The following is a 17,572-nucleotide window of genomic DNA, read 5'->3' as shown; positions in this document are numbered from 1 at the left end:
AATAACACAAGCGCTTTAACTTTTGTAAGCATTGTTCCGGGAACAATTGCACTCTAATTCTGAAACTGACGTCTTCGCCACTGACGATCAACAAGAGCACATAAGATCATGCAGAACAAAAATTAAAGCATCTTCTCTTTACCATCCTTAGTTTACAGTACGATATATTCCAAAGCAAACTCCCTACAGGCAACACAGATTTTTTTTACCCATTAAACAAATGTACATTTCCTTTTGAAACAGTGGTTGGGTAACCAAAAGATTGATGAAGCATCCCTTGGCTTCCCCTCTGCGCGTGGGGAGGGGATGGGAATGGCTAGAGGGCTTCAGGGAGTGTAGGTGGCGCAGAATTATTGCATACTTGAGGTCCCGTGACGAGTTCGTTCCTGCCACTCGGTGCACAGTGTGAAAACAAAACATTTCCAGCTTTTCCCCACCACACCCTTGCATTCCTTTAACACACCTAGGTGCTGAACTTTCATCTACTTTTTTTTTTTAAATAATACCCGCATTGCAGTCCATCTCCAATCTGCAAAACATTTTTTTGGTGAGGGAAGAGTGAGACGAGCCTTCATTTAGAATGTTAATTAGAGCGTTTCTCATCTCAGAGAGTCTATGCACTGATGTCACAAGTCAGTGTACAAACATGAAGGAGTATGGTGTCACAGTTTTGAAATAAATGAAATATGTTCATATTCCATACATTCTGAGTTTATTGATGGACGTGGAGGACAGGGGGTCTTGGTGGAAGCACACAGAGGAAAGACTCGGGCTGAGGGGTCGTGAATGTGGGATCTTATACGTTTTGCAGAGGACGAGTGTCGGGCGTGGTCAATTACCTGAACTACACTTATTGAACATTGCCCCCACCAGATCTGCTTTAGACATCCTTGAAGCAGGGCTCTCAGTGGAATTTTTAATTCCACAAGGACCAGATAAGAGACTGGGCATCTTGTCGTCTCCAGGAGGTCGACATCTCATTTGGCTCGGTAATTGAACAGATGTGTGGTTAATAGAGAAGGGGCAAGGTGAAGTGAGCTATTTATATACATGGCAGGTACCATGCGAAGCACTGATACAGTGCTTAAAAATAACAACACATCTATATGCATCCCGATGGGCCAGGTCGTAAAACGTACATTGATTAATAATAACATATATAAGTGGTTTTATAATATCAGGGAGCTTGGGCCATTGCTGGGGATACAGATCCAGTGGACCATCCTGTAATGATCTCTCTTCAAATTGGAACTCTGAATTTCTCATTTCTAACAAAAACCAAACCCACAAGCAGTGGTGGCCTAGCAGGTAAGAAGCCGTAGAGGTATTCTTACTAATTTCAACAGTCTTTGAAATTTGAAATTACATGATTTTGGACATGAGCTTTATCAGTAATACATTTTGCTTAGCTGACATTTTTACACATGTTGTCTCCCTGGCTCAGGCTTAAGTGTCACTCTCAGGAATGCAAAGGTAGTTAGTGTAGTTTGAACCTGGGGCTTTATGACTTGCACCACCTCTTGGTTTGCCATAAACATAATATTTAACATTTTGCATGTGAAAAATGCATAGAGGATCAATCAAAGCAAACAGCTTTGACAGCGCACAGCAAAGTTAAATTTTTAATGTTAACTGTGTGAACTTGCATGGTGTAATGGCGTAAACAGTCTGTTCTGTTCCGAAGGTAATTGGTGATCATTGGTGCAGTGTGTGTAGCATTGTGACTAGATAAGTGGTGAAAAAATTGAAAATGCAATCATAAAGACATTTGATTGTGATACACTGAGTAAACGGCCAAGGCCAAATCAAGTCACTCCTGCAGAGATTACCTAACTTCTTCCTGAGTGTGTTCGTAGAAACGATAAGACTGCAACACTGACAGAAAAACAGCTGAATGTGCATCTGCCTGTGGTTTTATATCAGCATCATCCGTATACCTCTGTTCAGGTGAATATGAACAATGTGAACATGTTGAAGAAGGAAATATTCTCGTAACATGCATGTTCCGCAAGGTGAATGTAACACATACAGTGTATACATCAGTGTGCATTATTACATCGCAAATCCTTTTATCCATACACTTGACATGAGCGTTTGTTGTTGTAAAAATCCTTAAAGCACATTGTGCATCTTTAACTCACTTTAGCTGGAAACAACTTCAGATGTGCCACTGGAACAGACAGTACAGACAAACCAGGGTAATTATAAGATGACAGTTCCCTTAGCTCTGTGGGTGGGAACGGGATGATTATGCAGAGAGAACACACACTCTTAAAATCCAGAAGAAAAAACTTTTACCAAGTCTGAGGTGTTGCCTGCACAACAGGACAGCAACACGATTATCAATTTTTTCAATGCATTCTCCCAATCAGTTTGACCCTCTGCCGCGATGCACAATGTATCACAATAAAAACAGAACAAAGAGAGTGAGAACACAAACGAATGCATTTAGCTATGAAATGTTCTTTTGATTTAAACGCTGCACCTTTAAATTGCACCCAGCAAACCAGCCAGTCTGCCAGAGTCCGCTAATATAAATGTGAGTCTTGCCCTGACAGGTGTTTTCTAGCCTCATAAAATTGATAAATAACACAGATCTGGCTGGTTCTTATGAATTTGAAGTGGTCCATTCAAATTGTATGCATTGAGCATTGAACATGTTTACAGGACAACAATATAAATGTGTCGAATTAAAATGCAAAATATTTTTTTTTGTGTTGGCCATATGTATATAAAACTGTGGCATCTGATGTATTCTTAATATTTCAGCAGTGTGACAGGATGGTCTAAACCAGGCCATTAGAGAAGATCCAAGAACCCATTAACAAGTGAAGTGAAAGTGAAGTGATTGTCATTGTGAAACACTGCAGCCCAGCACACGGTGGCACAATGAAATGTGTCCTCTGCTTTTAACCAGCCTGGGTGAGCATTGGGCAGCCATGACAGGCACCCGTGGATCAGTGTGAGGGGACAATGCTTTGCTCAGTGGCACCTTGGCGGCACCAGGATCAGGATTCGAACATGTAACTATCTGATTACGGGGTTGCTTCCTTAACAGCTAGGCCACCAAAGTAGGGTGTCACAACACTACATTTAATGTACTAGAAGTCTGGTGATCTGCCCAGTTTGATTTTAACAGCATCATCCATTTATATTAAATTCATCATGTCTGTACGCAGTTTAGATGTGTCCCATTCAATGTGCCCAAAGCACTCATCTGTCATGTCATATCTGTCACAATGTAATTCTTTACAATTGCATCTGTTTACTTAAAAAAAACTTACTTTCCAATATAGACATGCACAAAAGACTTTGTGTTTCCCTCAAGTAGGCTAAAAACAAGCATTTTCCTACCCTAATATACCACTTCAGTAAGTCAAACTACACAATAATTTAATAAATATGCAGCAGAGCAAGAAACACTCTATGTTGTTATCTGTTATGCATGAACTGGGCATTTAACAGAAATTTCACTCTCTGTTCCACAGGTAGAATACAACAACAACAATGTTTATTTCTTATAAAATTACAAATCCACATCCAGTGTGTCTCAATGGGCTTTGACAGGCCCTACATATGACAATCTCCACACTTGACCCTTTCTGCACACAAGGAAAAACTCTCGGGTGGTTGGGACTGAGTGGTTCAGGTACACCTCGGACCACTTCAATATTGACACCGTGTTTGAGTTTCAAACGTTAGCATGAAGGCTGTTGCAAAGTAAATTCTCTGTACCAGTAATGCCCAGAGTCTTGTGAGCATAGTTCTTGTATAGTGCTAAAAAATAGTTCGTAAAAAATGAAATCCATTTATAGCTGGCATTTGATAGCGAGTACTGGGTCTAAAGCTGGAGTAACCTGCTACTAGATTAAATGCAGAAATCAGTGCAATGTTGGCCAGTTGACCTATTCTGGACGTGACTGGATCAGGTCTTTGTCCCCCAGGTCCACTATGTTTGCTCACCTGCAGTTAAAAGTACATAAGCTTTACACAGTTTGAAAATAGGTTGTCAAGGGAGATATTGCTTCTTGCTCTGCTTTCTGTGTTTTGCGCAACTGAAAGATGTACGAGACGCTGAGCACTTTTGCATCAATACATCATTCCCCGACATAAATTATATTTTGTGTTGTGTTAAGGTCCAAAGGAGGGTGTGTCAATACCTTGTTACCGAACGTTGCTGCTTTTTTTATTTAAAAAATCCAAATTGTGGGTTTGAACCTGCTACAGATCATTGCATTGGTTTATTCCAGTCCCCAGGGTTGCAATATTACCCTTATTTAAATCAATTCCACTTTTGATATTAGACTATTGAAAGAAAAGCATTCAGTTAAGCTATGTGGGCGCAGTGGGCACAGCCAGGACAATGCATGTTGTGCACATTTCTCTTTCTGTTTCCACCATTCAAGCAGCTGGACGGATTTCCTAACATTTCATAACAGCTCTGTTTGCCAGAGTAGATATGAAGATAACAGTTCGCTTACGCAGAACCAATCAAGGGCGTGTAAAGAAATGGTGCTATTTCTGTGACAACTGAGCTCTAGAAAATTGATGGAAGTGCCTGAGATTGCAGAATTAAAAAATGCTGGATGTGTGACTTCATCACCGGCATTGAAATATTGCACATCTTTTAGTTTGATGGGCATGCTGTAACACACAATGAAATGGGACTAATTGTGCCCACAGCTGACCTTATTGATCTAAGTATTCCAGCATTCTATAAATTGCTCAAAAATATTCAAATCAAAACTGTATTTCATTGCACATGAATATGCAAATGAACGAAATACAATTTATAATATTATAACTACATAATGCTAATTTTGCATTTGAACATTGAAATGAGTTCACCAGAAATTGAGTTGTCAAGACAGAGGTCAAGACAAGACCTTTTTCAGATCAAAGAGGCACAGCAAAACACACACACACACACACACACACACACACACACACATGTAATTAAAATCCTACCCATTAGCCTTGAGCCTTTGGAGTTGAGCATTTTATCTTGGCACGCCCAAGGGATTCACATTCCTGGAGCATGAGCTCTCTCTCATCGAAACTAGGAAACCTGAGAGAACAAAACACAGAGGTTGCAGCAGAACGACTCACCTCTAAATCAAAGGCCAAAGAGGAATGCAGCAGTGGGCTTGCTGGAAAAAATACACCAGCGGACATGTCTCGGCAAGACCCACTGCCGCTGGAGAGGATAGTGTGCAACCACGTTCCTCTGGATGTGCAGCGCATGGAGCAGAATACGACAAATGTCAAGACCTGATTGCTATATGAGGTGGTTATAAAGTTTGGAGAAGTAAATGGCTCCTTCGGGGCTGTCATCATCAGCCTGGCATCTGTGACTTGCATTACCTGCAATAAATTCACTAAAAACACAATCTGTACTGTTTGCAGTCACCCATCGTTATAACCAGTTTTAATGTGACATTTAGTGGAATTCTCCCAAGGTCTTGGGTATGGGAAGCTGGCCTGAGTCATCCTCAAAATGCATGGTGTAATGAAAGAAGAGAGAGAAAAAAATCATTAAAAAATAAAGCCAACCTATAGGGAAACTAACAAGTTTCACGCCGGCAGTCGCTCACGTCTGATGTAGCAACAGAAACTGAGTGAGGGTTTTTGAAAATTTCTGGCTGATTTATAATATTTGCACCTATATTATATGATTTTTCAAATAAATGTAAATCAGAAACCATCATAATCAACAACATAATCATAAACTGGATTTGTGTGCAGATCACAGCACAGAACATGCAACATCTGCATAGGTAGCTGAATTTGTATTTTCGTGGACAATATTCACATCTCTTACATTGCATGACTGATACTTTATTGGTTGCTAGCATAGGGTGAGTAGAGCTGAGCAGATAAATGGGGCTAAACATGCATGGCACTGAGAGGCTGGTGAGTATCTTAATTATGTGGCCGAAACAAAGCCACACTGATGAAGCCTACTGGCTTGTGGAGCTGGAATCTGTGACGATTAAAAAAGACCAGGCTTCACCCTGCTCATTTCTCCTAATCAAGCTCCCTGCTCAGAAAGCTGCTGTGTTCTGACAGAATGCGATGCTTCTTTTCACACTTTCCTACGGAACAATGTCTGTCATTGTACGGGGCTGCATTAGTGCAGGCGCTATGAGGCTGAATGGCTTCCCTGTTGATAAATGATAATTAATCTTTGGACTTTGCTACCAAACAATGGGGCATTTTTGAATAGTGCCCTTCAGTTTTATATTATGGGCCAAAAAAGTTTTTTTTCTTTTTGTTCCTTTTTCTGAGATTATCATAATATTGTTATATATTAATGATTGCTGCAAGCTGGGAATTTGTACAATTACTTTATAGAAGTGTTTGATTACTTTTGTAAGTAACCATTGAGATTTCGGTTAACCATTTTAAAATTGTGTAACCTGCCAGTGGTACTTCAGTATTAAAAATGGACTGTCAAACTCCTTCCAATACATGAATAACCCCTATACACATTATAATTAATCAATGTAAATAAAGATAATATAATAATCGGCACCACAAGGTCAAAGTCATTCTATACCAGTACCCGTTCACTGTCAAAACACATATGGCATAGAGCTGATCTTTGCCTGGGTCCCATTGGATTCAAATACATTTAACTTTCACTAGAGTTTGTGCAGAAGCTCTATATGCGAATGATTTCATATTAATTTGTATTGCGTTTTTTCTTTTTCTGACATCTCTTTACTTCATAATGGCTGACCTGAACAGCAATAGAAATACTTTTAGAAATACTGGCACTGGTCCCACCTGACTTATACTTTTTCATTGTTTGTGTAGTTTTACTCTTACGTTGCTGCATGATTCTACAATTGCACTCCTGGGGTGATTTTATTATTAATACTTAATAAAGAAAATATAGATATTCATACACTGCTCATTGCTTACATTCCTCTGTGAATTTATTTATTTACTTATTTATTTTATTGTTAGGATTGTGACTTTGGATTTTGAATTTAAATGATTTCTGAGTAAAAAAGAAAGCATCAAGTACTTCCTTTCTTTTAACTCATTTATAAAACATATGACCTCATGCAAAAAGTCCATTAACACATGCAATTAGGCCAAGCTTCCATTATAAGATTTGTAATGAAACGCTGAAATAAATCAATATTACTTCATTACCGTCCTCCCCTCTCTGCTCTCTGAAACTCTTCTGAAAGCGACAGAACAGAGAAGATTGTATTTGGGTGTATGTTTTCAAATGGAGTTCTGTTTCAGAGAGGAGGGTTGTGTCTAATCTGGTAAAATCTACATCAACCTCTTGGGTATTACAGTCCTACGTTCTTCCCCAAAAGGAAGTTAGAGGAAAAGCCTGAGCAAACCATAATTAAGACGTCTATTGTGTTCACTTCCTTGACCATGCAGGTGCCTCACTGCACTCTGCTCTTTATACCATATCTTACACTTGCAGCAACTTTTGAATTATCGCTCTTGGTCTTTTGTCAGTTTGCCAGGTGGATCTATTTTTTTTTCTTTTGGCAAAATTTCTTTTATACCTTCAAACATTTCTAACAATCATATAAAACACATACATCTGAAAAGTTAGCTGCAACGATAATACTTAAAGAGCTGTCACAAACTAAAAAAAAAAGTGTAAATGTTTGTATTTTAAAGGCCACATACACAGACAGACCCAGGTCTGTTTTACTGAAGAGTTTTCATTCCTATTGATTGTTCCAATCAAACGTTCCTCTTCTCTTTGGCGTCTCCTCTGCCAGCCTCTGCCGGCATCTACAATCGGCCCACAGCTCTCCTCTTCATTTCACTTTCAAATGTGACTGAAACGGCACTGCTCTCTGCCTCTGTTGTTGCACAGCCAACAATCCTAAAGTGAGTCGAGAGTTCTGAAATCGGCAGATGTTGGTTATTGAGCCAAATGACATTAAAATGCTGTATATAAAATGCCTGGCTTGGAATTTTCTCATTGAATTACACTTTCGCTTTTCTCTATGGTCACTTTTAATTAATAAAATTATTTCCACACTTACAGGCACATTTTCAGGGTCATGCAACAGAAAATTGCTGGATCAACCAATAGAAACCATTGAAGAGGGTGTGGTGCATAGAACAAGGGCACACAATCAAACAGAGAAAATCTTTGCAAATTGCTTACCAGAAACAAACCCTGCTGGCGTGATAAGAGTAGGCTCATGGGCACAGGATGCAAAAAAAATGCAAGTTTTCCCCTGGGAATGTAGGCTGATTGATGCCACAATCAGGGAGTTCTCAGGGAACCCTCTACTGATACAATCTAGTTTATTTTTTCTATAATAAGACAGATTGTCAGATAAATGTGTGTCGTGTTTAATCTCAAATGGACTTAAAGAGCATAAGACGTCATATGTTATGTGATGGAGCAAAGTGATCGCTTTCCTGTTTCTGTTTTGGAGGAGTTTTTGTTGGACATATTGAACAGGCATATGCAGCAAGGTAGTCTTTCATCTAGCCATGGTTGCATCTATTAATGTATTGCATAAATAATGTTTTTAATAGGGCTTTCAACCACAATGTTAATCAATACATATTGCCTTAAAATTGTTGCATTACACTGCTGTTTATTTGTTTACTAGAAAGTAAACAAACAAACAAACAAAAAAACAGCAGCGTAATGCAGCAATTTTGTGGGTCTGACCTAAAACATAGATACAAAATTCACACTAGTTCAAGGTGGAGATGGACAGTGAGTCTCAGATGACGTATCTTCTTATGTGCACATTTACATACACATTTTTTCAGATGCACATATAGTGGAAATCGGGTGTGACCAGATAAAAATATATGAATATTCTAATCACCCCCAGCTGATGCTCATTTGGCATGGGTGATTAGAACCCTTTATATGTTGGTTTTCTCCCTCACTCCCTTGTCCTGTGTTGTTGATAGTCATGTGTCCTGTTTTGCTGCTTGTTCAGTTCTTTTGTTTTTCAGACCATTGTGTTTTGTTCTGATTATTAAATCTTCAGTTTGAAACATCAAGCATTTGCACCTCCTCATTTGCACCCCACGGCATTACACACACAATATCAAATTTCACAGCATTGGGTGTATCATCTGAATCATGTTTCCAGAATTAACTATTGGTAAGCGTAAAGTTTACTTTTGGGCTTCTCTAGTTAGGGGTCATCATAGTGGACCAACCAGTCTGGTTGTCTGTACAAAGACTTTTACATTGGATGTCCTTCCTAACACAACCCTCCCCATTTACCCAGGTTAAGGACCGGCCTCAAGAAACGCATGGTAACATGCAGTTCGAGTAGATGGATTAATGATAAGTAATTTGCACTTTTCCTGCTTGGTCTGCTGGGTGTTCACAAAAAAAAAAAAGACCAGATTGTCTTCCTGTCGCCCCCACGCCAGAGCCTCTTTCCCACACTTTGTCATAGTTTAAAATGTGAATTATGGCAAACAATTTTATTAAGGATATATCATGAACAATTAATTGCAAAATGTGTGATTAATTAGTTCAAGTGGTTTAATCAACTGACAGCCATAGTTTTAACTGTTTAAAAGGCTTATGAAGACAGTGTTGCCGATTAACAAACATGTAACACAGAAGATGGCCTGCAGCATTCAATGCTCTATTGGCCCTAACCCTAACCCTAACCCTAACCCTAACTTTTATTCTCCTTGTTAAAAATGACCCCTAATGTAAATTTGATGCAAATAAACAAATCATCCTTTCCAATTACTGCATGCTAAAGAAATAACAATAGATTTTTAGAAAACCTTTCATTTTCTATTTAAAAACAATTGAAAGAAATGAGCATGCTTCCAAAAAGCAACACTTTCTTCTTAGTGATGGCAAAAATATGTACAAACAAACTGAATATGTGTGACTTCAAGTAGAGTAGAATTAACTGATAAATAACAAGTGAAATGTCTGAAATTATGTGAAAATGTTGCATATTGCTGATAATATACAAAATCTTATGCCAAAAACTATTTTGAATTTTTTCCACCTGTCACTAATGTTCATTTGCAGGGACCAAAATCCCATTTAGTCAGTGAAAGGAGGTACACTAACAATCCCCTGCATTAAAAACACCATGTATGGACATATGAGGCACAGTCATAAAAGAGCAGCACTAAATTCCATAACACAGATATGGCATTTTTATTCAGCGTATTTGCTGCAATCAAAAGCATTTTGAATATTAAAGCAGCACAAGAGGTAGAACAAACCATGAAGATTATAGCACTTTAGCACATTTCTCACACAGGGCAGTGTTTGATCAGGGGCAGTGGTGGCCTAGCGGTTAAGGAAGCGGCCCTGTAGTCAGAAGGTTGTGGGTTCGAATCCCAATCTGCCAAGGTGCCAGTGAGGTGCCACTGAGCAAAGCACCGTCCCCACACACTGCTCCCTGGGCACCTGTCATGTCTGCCCACTGCTCACTCAGGGTGATGGGTTAAATGCAGAGGACAAATTTCACTGTCTGCACCGTGCTGTGCTGCTGTTTATCACAATGAGAATCACTTCACTTTCACATTTTTGTAAAGGGGTAAATGAGATCCAATTATGAATTATAAGACTTTAAACATACAAATCGAGGTGTAGTTTGCCACAGTTAACAACCCTAAGGACATACAATGTAATTTTCGAGTATTGAGAAATACAGATTACAGCACTTTTACATTTCTATCAGTTGCTGACTTGTCTGAGCAAGTTCATATGCAAGTTCTTAGAAATCACCAACACCCAGCAAGTGCTGAAAGATAAAGCATGCTTATTTCTTTACATTGCTGCTCTTCTTGTTAAACCCATTTCTTGGAATGATTGCTTGATCAGAGCTGGACACACTATTGAGATTTTGTCAATGGTCAGTTTGTCATATAGTACAGTCTGTGACCCTGAGACCTTAATAAAGTGGGAAAAAAGGTCATATTACCATCATGCCTGAAACATTACACATTTTCCACTGTGTAAACTGTATGTCAGAAATGAAATACCTTATATTTTATTTACCATTCAAGTCAAATGAAGTCCTGACCCACCATTGGAACAGGAACTAATTTCACTTTTGGCAAAGCTGCTGACCCCCACTGGGTTTATCTGTTGAGGTGTCTTGACAAATTTACCAAATCTGTCCTTTTCAATTATGGGCAATACTCAATGCAAATGAGGAAGCAGAAAAAATTGCTGGGAGAACAACTTTTATGAACCGAAGGTCACACAACAAACTCAGAATTATGCCTGAAATCCCATTAGGGCCATTTGTATTTTCAATAGCCCTTCACATACATTAACTGCAATGACGTCTTATTCCAGGCAATGGACTTTTCTGACATTTACTTTAGCTAACAGTCTCTTATTATGCCTTAATAGGCTTATAAAATGATTTGATTTGCCAAATTAATGAGGGTCTTGAGTTCCATCACTGTGGCAAGGCAACAGCCTGAAGTATAATTTCATCTAATCAAGTGGGTGGAACAAATTGCGGCAGACAGAACCATGATTCAAAATGAACAAAGCAGCATTGAACCAGCAAATTGATATAAACTGGAATGCAGACAGCCCACTGAATGAGAATGAATTCCAGGGGTTATGGCCTATGCAGTGACATCTCAGTTCTATCAGTACAAAAAGGCAAAATGCTACTCAGTGCATGCATGAATATACCATAAACTAGTCAGCCATTTTTCTTAAAATTTATTTCCACGTTTTTAATTAATACATTGGCAAAACATGTTTTTGTGGCTGGCATCCCGGTGTTATGTGACATAGTTGCATTTATTATTTTATTTTTGCCTTTCCATTGTAATGGTAACCTAGTTATGTTTATTCAACATAAACATTAGGCTTGTGACGGGTACCTTTTTCATGGAATCAATAATCAGAATTTTTTCTTGACAAGCCTATTTCTGAAATCAACAAGCATGAAAAGGTAGATAAACCCTGATTGATCAGAATTCAGTGTAATATTAGGAGGGGAATGATTTCAAGATAATTTAGTACATAATAACATAATAAACGAATGTGGGCCAACACAGTGCCACGGCAGTTAGGGATGTGGTTTGAATCCAGGTTTCCGGACATTGTGTCTTCCAGATGTTGTAAGTTTGTATGTGTTGGCGCAGGTTCTCTTTCACTGTCCAAAAATGTATAAATTGCCCCTAGGTGTGAAATGAATGGTCCTTTGGAGGTGGGATCTGTGAACCACACAGGAATATGACTGGCGGAGGTCTCAAAGGGGGACACCCCCATGGTTGGTTAGGGGTTATCTCAGCGAGGAGGAGATGTGTGTTGCCTGGCACAGTTGCATTGTAGGTACTTTTCCAGCTCTTGATTTATTCGCTCGGTCTGGCCGTTAGACATGGGGCCAGGGCCAGTGCGGACGTGGCAGGAGAAGCAGGAGGCCTTGGGGGCGTTGGGTGTCCGCCTTGTTAGCAGCGTAGACAGGGCTGGCTGCTACGTAGTCTGTGATGTCGCCGGGGACACTCGGCCACCAGAACACTCGTTGTATTGGCTTCTGTGTTCGTTGACTACCGGGATGTCCGTCGCGGGAGTTGTGGTGTCTACATTATAGGACCTGAGGCCAGATGGCAGTGGGCACATAGGTCTGGTCAGGAGGAGCGCCTGGAGGAGGGGGCTCCCAGGCGCTAGTTAATTAGTTAATTAGTTAAACCAAGTGAAGAATAATGCCTACCTGTTCGCATTGTTCTTGTTTACATCTCATCCTTTTATGCCTCTGTCTTCTTTGTCTTCGACATGGTCTTTGCCCCCCGGTGGTCTGGCGGAGTTGCATTTATGTGCTTATTCTGGTATTTAATAATAATAATAATAACTTATTTGTAGTAATTATTGGACCAAATCCAAGCATAAAATGATCTTATATGTTCTAATTGTATGTGTTAACTTCTTCCTCTTCAGAAAATGTTTAGTGGTCCACTTAGAGCCTCACAAATTCATTGATTCAAAAAAAAAAAACTGATACACTGATGCCCCAAAACTGAAACAACAGATGTATTGAAATCCCTCATAAAAAATCTAACAAAAAAAATCAACAACAACAAAACCAAACATGGGACTGAAAAGCAATTTTATATGGTGGGCCAACCACACATAAAAGGATTTTTGTTTAGATTTTGTTATCAGTGCTGCAATGTTTTCACATCCCTGCCCTCACAACTGGTGGGCACTATTTGGAGACTGATTTGTCTTACCTGTTCTTAAATTTTTCTCGTTCTCGTCACAAACTCCTAACAAAATTACTAGCTTGAGACATCAGTCCCGCCTTTCTGGGTGCTTTCAGTTTCGGTTTTCAGTTTTGTCCTCTCATCCTCTGGCTGTGATTCTCTGTGCAGCAAGTTTTCCAGAGTCTGCTCCTCCATGTGCAATAGATCCACTCCCAGCATGGTTGATAGGTTCAGATCCAGTACCCACTCCATGATGCTTTGCAGGGTTACCAGCACCTGGCTGCACCTGGGTTAGAAAGACAGCTTCTTTTGTGTCTAGCTCTTGCTTACCTTTTTTCTCTGTCCTGTCCTGCACAAAATCACCTTATTTTGCTGTAGAGACTGGCCAGAGCTCTCCTGGCCATCCAAAGGAGAAGAACAGCTTGTGTAATTGGTTCTCCTAGCTCATCCCATCGAGGTGCTCAGCCTAAGTTAAAGCATGGGATGGGTGATGTATTTTAGCACTCTTTTCAATTTGTTGTAAATACAATGCATATTTACAATTTACAATTCTTTACACTGCGTCCTCCTGACTCATCCATTATGACTGATCTACAATACTCTGTACATAATTATACTGTTCTCAGAAACATCTGCATCTAACAATATGCAAAATATTTGTGTGCCGCCTGTAGTCTCTTTATTAAACTAAATTGGACATATGCTAATGACTGTCTGTTCACCCAATTATCATTTTAATTCTCATTGTCCTGCAAGTGTGCAAATTTGGATGCATTTAAAATGTCAATGTGTGTTACAGTGTGCAAAGAGAATTCAAATTGAATGGCTATCCAGACATTCTCTGAGTATTTTTCTCAGTGTGAAGCACATAAATAAAAATTAGATGCTACATTCAATTTCCAATTTTTTATTACATACATATTTATTCATTTCATTGGAATTTTCAGTGTTTGCTGCTGCAAAACTCCTTGCTGTAGTGGGAGGAGAGAAAGTGATCCACAAAGAGAACAACAGATGAAAATTTATGGTCGCAAAGAACAGAGATTTTAGGAGACATAATTATTTTTTTCAACGTTTTTTTTTTTGCATAGAACAGTTCACTCACTCTCAGCTGCCAGTCCATCCACAGTAGAGCTATAGGTCCTGGAGTCTATCCCAGGACATCAGGCACAAGGCATAGATCCCACCAGCCCACCACAGGGCACATATATCATTCACTCACATGCTCACTACAGTCAATTTAGAGTCACAGTTCACTTACATGGCTTTGTATGTGTAACAGGGTATGTAATTTGCGATTCACCAAAACATGCAACCTCTGGGATTTTGTGTTTTTTTTTCCTGTTATGTGCATTTTGTTTGGTTCTATATGTTTTTTCTATATCTCCTGCCTTTTGGTTCTGGGTGTGTGTGCGAGCGCGCGCGCGTTATTGGGCTGATTACGTGTGCGCATGCGTGCTCCGGTCAGATTCTTTCTTACCTATTAAGAGGGGAGCCCTGTGAGACGCTCTGCATCCACAACCCATGTTTTATTTGTTACAGTTGTTACAGTAAAAACGTCAGTTGCAACCGTCCTGTGTCCTGTCTACTGTACAATCACAACGCAGAGTACCTGGAAGGGACAGGTCCAGGGAAGACGGGTTACATATGGTGTGACGAAACCGGAGCATCGACACCCCTCACCCAGAGTCAAACCCAATAATCTCAATGTTGTGTATGTTCACTGTAATAATGTGCAACCATTGTCATAGTTATGGGTGTCCAGAAGCCGGTTGGAAGCTGCTTGAGAGTGAATGAATGAGTGAGTGGAGGTCATGAGGAATAGAGAGGGTAGTCAGGTTTTCCAATCAGTTCATGTGTGTCTTTGTCATGTGCCATGAAAATATACAGTTCTTCACCCCCTGTTCACTTGGAGTAATCACTCTTCTTTCTGTGATTTCTAGATTTCTTGTTATTGTAGTGGGCTTTCAGCACAAAAAGTGAGCACAAAAGTGAGAGTGTTATTACTGTATCATTATGCATACACAATAGCAGGAGAAGCTTCTCTATTTGCATATTTACATTTATGTAATTTGGCAAACTTGCATTCAGATACTGATTCACATACAATATCAGTCTAAAAACATTTTTGGCGGGTAAGAAAGAACAAAATATAAAAAGGTATTTGGTTCAGAAGGTCATTCCATTACATTTTATCTATATTTTTTGACAATAAACGTCCAGATTAAAAGACCTTCACTTCAGTGTCACTATTTTATGCTAAAGTGTAAACTGAATCCCAGTGTATTCTGCAAGAAATTTCATATCCCTACATTCTAATTCCATTTTCTAAACCTAAGTGGAATTAAACAAATTTAGGAAACATAACTTACATTGTTGACCATAGTTTCCATTGTGTGTGATAAACTATTAGTTCAGACAAGGATTAAAATTAACAAAGACTAAACAAAGAGTAATGCAAAAAAATATGCACACAAAAAGTCTGGGATTCAAACTCACAACTTTGGAGGTGTGAGGCCTCCGGCCAAGTCAGATTTTTTGCAGTTTGGGTACCTTGTTTACTTGCACATGCAACCCAAAAGAAAATCACCATAATAATACAGAATGACAGAGAAATCCCATAAACCCCGACCGGACTGAAACTCTCCATGGGCCTGAAGCTTTTGTGTTGTTCCCATCAAACCTTCTGAAATGCAGGAGCCAGACTGTACGTGTGCAGCAAACCACAAAACCAGGATATATGCACAGGGGTTACAAAACCCACTTAGACTCTCTGCTGTCTGCTGCTGAGTGAATCTGAAATCGGGTTACTGAAGGCTTTGCTACTCCATCAGGTTAACCTTCAGCCAGAGCAAGCTGTCAGTCTCCCTGTCCCTCCAGACGGTCCCTCAGTCAGACATCATTGATTACAGCCTGGTCAGGAGAGCTAAGGTCACTCATGTACAAGTACACGAGATTAGACAAGGCTGGTTTATACACATCAAACTTCTCTTTTCAGAATGCCAGCCTTTGTCTGTGTGTCCCTAAAAATATAAAAACAGTGATTATGGAATCGAATGTTTTTGGGTTTTTTTGCCGTTGCTCAATCTGTAAATGTATGTATTGCCCTGTTATAGCGAAACAATTGTCAGAGGAAAGAAGTCACAAATATAATCACAAAGAAGGTTTGCTGTAACCTCTGAGAATCAAATTAGACCCATTTTTTTTAGGCAATTCATTAAAGTACAGAAAAGAAGACTGGGAATGCTATTAAACAGGTGGCGTCCAAATGAGCCAGATGTGCATGGGTTGGGTGGGAAGCCTGCAAAGACCAGATTTATCTGATTTATCTTTTACCAACATCGGTTACAGTTTTTAAGTCTGAGACCAGTTTTGAAACAGACAAAGGTCAGATGTCAGTCCAAAATAAAAATATAAATGACAAAGACAATGCTACTTTTTTAAGAACATATCAACAGAATTTCATGAAGAAAGTTATTCACTAATCAAAGTTTCTGTAGTGTAGTGGTTGTCATGTTCGCCTAACACGCATAAGGTCCTCGGTTCGATACCAGGCAGAAACAGACCTCTTCCTTAGATGTGGTTCCATGGTTTAATGGTTACCACTCTGGACTTTGCATCCAGTGATCCGAGTTCATATCTTGGAGGAACCTACCTTACCTGGACCATACAAGTGTGGGGCAGCAGTGGCCCTGCGGATAAGGAAACTGACTTGTTGCCGGTTCGAATCCCGAGCCGCCAAGGTGCCACGTCCCCACACACTGCTCCCCCGGGCGCCTGTCACTCAGGGGATGGGTTACACATTTCACTGTGTGCACTGGGTGCTGTGAAGCAGTGGACCACTGACCTTAACATTATTTATCATGTTACAATGAAATCTGGTGGTGGGATATATTGACAGAAAATGAACCTTTTTCCTTGAAGTTAATGTGCTTGAAGCTGTAAAAACTGTGTGCATGACTTAAGTGGAAGACATGGCATCAGCATTCACTATCACAAGAAGATGTTGCCAAATCAAGATGTGACATGCTGACAGACTCCTTCCCAAGAATTCCAAGAGAATGAAATAAATCTGAATCAGGGGGTGAGGTGGCATAACCACGTTTAAAAAAAAACTAGTTTTGTCATGGCAGCCAACAGGCCCACTGGGAACAGTCACACCTCGCCATATTATCCCAACAACACTACTGCTATCTGAGACTGTGGGGAATATTCACTAGTAATCAGAATTCTTGAATAAAAGTTCTGATAATCTATCTGCATGTTTGGTTCAGTCCACTGATGGCCCTGTGAATGAGGGCAAACCAAGATCAAAGGAAGGGGAATGCAGAGACAGAGATACGCAGAGATATGCAGTATGCACATGCAGTCATGCAGTTGTGGTGAAGGCTGAAAG

At 39.7% G+C, this 17,572-nt stretch overlaps 1 long non-coding RNA gene and 1 other non-coding gene across 2 annotated transcripts; one reads left to right on the top strand and one right to left on the bottom strand.

Moving 5' to 3' along the window:
• Positions 1-12,529: 12,529 nt before the first annotated feature.
• Positions 12,530-13,229, bottom strand: LOC114785353 (uncharacterized). Its single transcript, XR_003749049.1, has 3 exons — positions 13,204-13,229; positions 12,687-12,770; positions 12,530-12,569 (listed from the first exon to the last, which is right to left on the bottom strand). It is a non-coding gene; the product is annotated as an uncharacterized LOC114785353 (long non-coding RNA).
• Positions 13,230-16,666: 3,437 nt separating this feature from the next.
• On the top strand, positions 16,667-16,739 carry trnav-aac (transfer RNA valine (anticodon AAC)). Its single transcript has one exon. It is a non-coding gene; the product is annotated as a tRNA-Val (tRNA).
• The last annotated feature ends 833 nt before the right edge of the window (positions 16,740-17,572 follow it).

The sequence above is a fragment of the Denticeps clupeoides genome, chromosome 3 (genome assembly GCF_900700375.1).
Source record: "Denticeps clupeoides chromosome 3, fDenClu1.1, whole genome shotgun sequence".
NCBI classification, from domain to species: Eukaryota; Metazoa; Chordata; class Actinopteri; order Clupeiformes; family Denticipitidae; genus Denticeps; species Denticeps clupeoides.
This window is presented reverse-complemented; position numbering and strand designations above follow the sequence as displayed.